A 5,551-nucleotide genomic window follows, 5' to 3' on the forward strand; every position below is an offset into this window, starting at 1 on the left:
CATAGGGAGACGGGCGGTCGTCACCAGGCTCACCCGGCATCTCGGATAGCTTCAGCTGTTCGGGGGCCAATTATTAAGCCTTTCCTCCCTGCGATCTTTTGGCGCTTCAAATGATATGTCTGTAACCTTTTGCTTTTCTTTTCCTTGTATTTTGTAAAACTTTGGTAGGTTGTGTTTTGGCTTATCCCTATGGGGACGGCCGTCGTCTGTATTCTCCTTACTTGTAATCATTTTTTAATAAAGCTTGTTTATTGGCCCCCGGCTTGGCCGGGTTTTGATCACAATCCTTCACTTGTCTTCTTGCGTTATTAATTGAGCGCGTTTTCGTTTTTACCTTCGGCCTGGCCGAGGCAGCTAGAATGCGTATCTTAACTGTGTTTAACGTCTTTTTCTGTAAACATGTTGGCATGTTGGTCGCTTCCTCTTTCACTCTCGGTCTAGCCGAGGTGTCGGAATTGCGCTTCCCAACCGCCGCTGTGAACATGTTAGCGTATCGACCGTTGTGTCCTCTGCCAGGCCTTCGGTTGGCCGAGGCGGCTAGAGGTTGCGCGCGACAGCGTTCGTATCTGTAGACATATTGATCGCTTCCTCTGCCAGGCCTTCGGTTGGCCGAGGCGGCTAGAATTGCGTCTCAAGTGTACTTATACGTTCCTAAGGCATGTTGGTCGCTTTCGCGAGTATCAAGCTGGCGCTGGTAGTGATAGCCGTGGCGTCTACTTCTTGGGGTGTATTTGCCCGGCTTGGGCCGTGGCGTCTACCTCGATATGACTACGGAGGGGATAAATACTTTGATGGAAAACTTGGATGATCCTTTATTAGGCATAAACACGCGCCGGGGTGCCAACAATTGTTTTGGACACCTCCGCCGCTACACAAAGTATTTCCTGAGATTGTCAGTGTTCCAATGGCTCATCAAAGGCGCACCCTCCATGTCTGTCAGCCGGTATGTACCCGGCCTCATTTCTTCAACTACTTTGTAGGGACCTTCCCAGTTAGCCGTCAATTTACCATGAATGTTTCCTTTGTTGGTGGCGGCCGACTTTCTTAGGACTAGGTCCCCTACTTTTAAGTCCCTTTTGTGGACTCTTCGGTTGTAGGCTCTTCTCATTCGGTTTTGGTATACTGCCAAGTTGAGGCGTGCTGTATCTCGGCTTTCTTCGACCAGGTCTAGGGAGGCTTTTAGACCTTCCTCATTTTCAACCGGGTTAAAGGTGGCCGTTCTGAATGTAGGCACCGTTGCTTCAATTGGCGGGGCGCTTCGGACCCATAGACTAAGTGGAATGGATGCACCCGTTGCTTCTTTCTCCGTGGTCCGGAGGGACCACATGACGCCGGGTAGTTCATCGGCCCATCTTCCCTTTAGGTCTTCGACTGTCTTCTTCAGACCGTTGAGGATTGTTTTATTGTTTGCCTCACTTTGTCCGTTGCTCTGTGGGTGGCAGACGGAGGAGTATGCAAATTTGATACCAAGTTCCTCCAACCAGTTCATTATTGTGTCACTCCAAAACTCTCGGCCGTGGTCAAATACCATGACTTGGGGTAACCCAAAACGAGTTATGACATTTTCCCAGATTACCTTTCTTACGGCCGCCGTGGTCTTGGCAGGTACCGCTACAGCTTCCACCCATTTGGTGAAGTAGTCAACGGCGACAATCAAATACTTTCTTCCTCCGGATGCCGTTGGAAACGGCCCTAGTAGATCCATCCCCCACTGTGCAAAAGGAAGGGGACTAAGTACCGGCTGCAGGTCTCTGGAAGGTGCATGTATCACCGGAGCATGCATTTGACAGTTGTTGCACTTTTTGGTTTTGGCTCTGGAATCCTCAAGCATGGTGGGCCAGAAGTAGCCGGCTCGAAGAGCTTTGTGGGCTAGCGTTCTTGCCCCCATGTGATGACCACAGATGCCTTCGTGAATTTCTGTCAGTATTAGCTCCGCGTCGGCTGGGCCGACACATTTCAAGAGTGGCCTTATCACGGACCTCCTGTATAATTCTCCTTCAAACACCAAGTACCTTGCTGCGATCCTCTTTATCTTCGCGAGAGACTGCAGTCCTCCGGTAATTCATTCATCGTTTGTATTTCATTATCGGAGTCATCCACGTCGTCTCGGCCTCTATGTCGCCCACCATGCCGACGGTCTCGTAATGCTTTTGGTATTCCGATGTCCACCAGCACGGTTCGTGACATTCTTGATGGTTGAAGCGGCAAGCTTTAAGAGAGCGTCGGCTCGGTTGTTCTCGGACACTGGGAATGCATTGTATACGAAAAGATTTCAATTTTGAAGTGTCGCTTTTACCCTTTCCGGGTATCTTACCATTCCGTCGTCTCGAGTCTCGTACTCTCCTATGATTTGATTAGCCACTAAAAGTGAATATGTTTTCAAAATGATGTGTTCTCGGCGGCAGCTCTAGCTAACTCGACTCCAGTTATCACCGTCTCGTACTCGGACTCATTGTTTGAGGCCGGGAAGGTAAATTTCAAGGCGTACTCAAACTCGTCCCCGTTTGGGTTGATGATAAGTATGCCGGCTCCGAGCTGATTCGCCGTGGAGGACCCGTCGGTGTATACTTCCCATACCCTGGGGTGTGATTCTTCTTGGTAAGTGCACTCGGCAAGGAAGTCTGCAAGTGCATGCCCCTTTATCGAGGGCCTCGGCTTGTACTGAATGCCGAAGCCAGGATAGCTCTCTTGCCCATTTGATGAGCTGCGGATTGCTCAAATTTTTCCAATGCTTTCTCCAATGGTTGGTCGGTTAAGACCGTCACGGGATGTGCGTCGAAGTAGGGTTTCGGTTTCCTTGCGGCGCGACGACACGGCAAAAGGCGCTTTTTCAATCGGCGGGTAATTTCTCTCGGCGGGCAACAACGTATGGCCGACAAAGTAGATTGGGTGTTCTTTGTTTGTCTTCTTCCCGATGATCACAAGACCGACCGTGGCCGAGGTAATTGCTATGTACAGATATAGCGTCTCCCAAAGATCGGCACCGGGGGTTGGGAGAGTCGAAGATGAGCTTTCGGTTGCTTGAAAAGTCGTGCTCGCTCCTCCCCCAGTGAAGTCCTTATTCCCCTTCAACACTTTGAAGAATGGGGTGCTCTTGTCGGCTGACCGAGAGATGAAACGGGCTAGAACCGCCATCCTCCCGGTCAGCATCATAACCTCTTTTCGATTCCTCGGCTCCGGCGGTCCGGGATTGCTTAGACTTTGTCCGGATTGGCATCAATTCCCCCGGCGCCGACAAGTACGCCGAGGAACTTACCCTGCCCGGACACCGAAGTTGCATTTCATTGGGTTGAGCTTCATCTTGTATTTCCTTAGTGAACAAAATGTCTCGTGTAAATCGGCTAAGTGCTCATTTGTCGGACTTGCTTTTACAATAGCATCTTCGACGTAAGCCTCAATGTTTCGCCCTTTTTGATTTTGGAACACTTTGTCCACCAGTCTTGTGTAAGTTGCGCCGGCGTTCTTCAAACCAAACGGCATCATTTTATACATGTACGTGCCGTTAGCAGTGATGAATGCACATTTAGGCATGTCTTCCTCGGCCATGAATACCGATGATACCCGAGAAGGCGTCCAGCGGCTCAAAGATAGTGTAGCCCGTCGTCGCGTCGATTAAACTATCTATTCGAGGCAAGGGGTAGCAATCTTTGGGGCACGCTTTATTAAGATTGGTAAAATCTACACACATCCTCCACGCCCCCGATGACTTCCTCACCATTACAACATTAGCTAACCAGTCAGGATAAGTACAAGGCATGATAAAGCCCGCCGCTAGTAATTTATCTACCTCGGCCTTAATGGCCTCATCCTTCTCGGCTGAGGAGTTCCTCATCTTCTGCTTGACAGGGCGAGCGGTGGAGAGCACGTTCAGCTTGTGAACAATTACCTCCCGGCTCACGCCGGCATCTCGGCGGCCGAGTAGGCGAAGACGTCTTTGTTCTTCCTCAGCAGGTCTAGGAGAGCGGCCCTGAATTTTGGCTCCAGGTTGACACCGATAGTTACGGTGCGCCCTGGGTCAATTTCCACCTCTTCAGTCTCGGCTCCCTCGACCATGCCGACAGTTGCATCCATGTGGTCGCCCTCCTGTTGTAAGGATGGGCTCTTCCCCTTCTCGGACTTCTTTGCCACTTTGAGGGATTGCATGTTGCACCCTCTGGCAGATATCTGGACGTTGACCATGTGGGGTAATATCCGTATAATTCCCTTTAAATTTAGGACTATAACGCAAATTTAACATGTGAATTATTGTCATAAAATGTAAATACAGCAATGAAACGATAAGTATAAAGAATCAACCTCGGGTCCTTTGATGCACGGCGTAAAGAACAGAAATCAAACGAGATTCCCTCCTAATTGTTGCACCCAAGACTTGTCCGAGATATGCCCTTGTGCTAGATGGTGTTCTCCGATTGCCTTGCAATATTGGGAGAACTGATGTGAGTTTTTCGAGATGAGAGATCTCGGTTTTTCAGAGAAGAATGCTCTTCAAAACCCTAATAATTTTTGGCAAAATGAATTAGGTTCGACAAGAGGAGAAACTCTCCTTTTGTCTATGTGAGGCTCGGCCAAACCGAGTGAGAGGAGAGCCCGCGGGCTTTTTAATTTCCTCTTAACTTAAGCTCGCGGTCCGGTCCAAAGCTCGCTAAGTGTATATGACGCGGTTTTTATAAATCGTCATCGGTTATCGGCTATTAGAACATCAACTAATAACACGGGTTAGTTGAAGTATTAATACATGTCCGACAAAGACGATATTGTATAATTTATTCAATATACATTAATTAAATATAAATCGCTTATATTTAATTTTACGAATTAATTGGTTAATTCGCTTTTAGCCCATGATATTTAATCCGTATTAAATATAATATCTCAACATCACATTTTGACTAATTACTAGTCAAATAACTCGGACTAACCGGTTAGTCGATTTGGCATCTACATGATTTGTATTTTCATACCGTCACGTCTCTCAAACGTATCCTATAGGTGTGACTTTTAGGGACAGTTGATCACCGCCATCTGTATGACAATAACGTCAAACTTATCTAGCAAGCCAACCGTTATTGATAAACGTAGATCAACTGATAATAATACCAAAAGTATGCCCTTTGATCCTTTTAGAGGTTTATAAGTCCTTGCACTAACTGTTAAGGACACCAAACCCAACAAGCTCCCACTTGTCCGTACAAGTGCATGTGCAATGACGTTATCCGCACTAACTGGAGGACACAAGCTCCAACAAACTCCCACTTGTCCGTACAAGTGTATGTGCGATAACCGATTCTCATATTCATTTAAAATTTCTCCCACTCAATGTAAAACAATTTGCAGATCTCGATCCACAAAGGTCGTATTTTACAATCGATCTGTATCTAGAGTGGTTTCCCGACTAGAGAGTAACTCAACTGATAAAACGAATCCGTGTATCCGAGCATGGCCATGCATTCCGATTCTGACTCCTCGAGTGGCCCCGAGAAATATCGAGTACGATAAAGGTGAATATTTCCTTCAACTCGACTCCTTCCGATCTAAGCACGGACATGAAATG

The sequence above is a fragment of the Silene latifolia genome, chromosome X (assembly GCF_048544455.1).
Source record: "Silene latifolia isolate original U9 population chromosome X, ASM4854445v1, whole genome shotgun sequence".
Lineage (NCBI taxonomy): Eukaryota > Viridiplantae > Streptophyta > Magnoliopsida > Caryophyllales > Caryophyllaceae > Silene > Silene latifolia.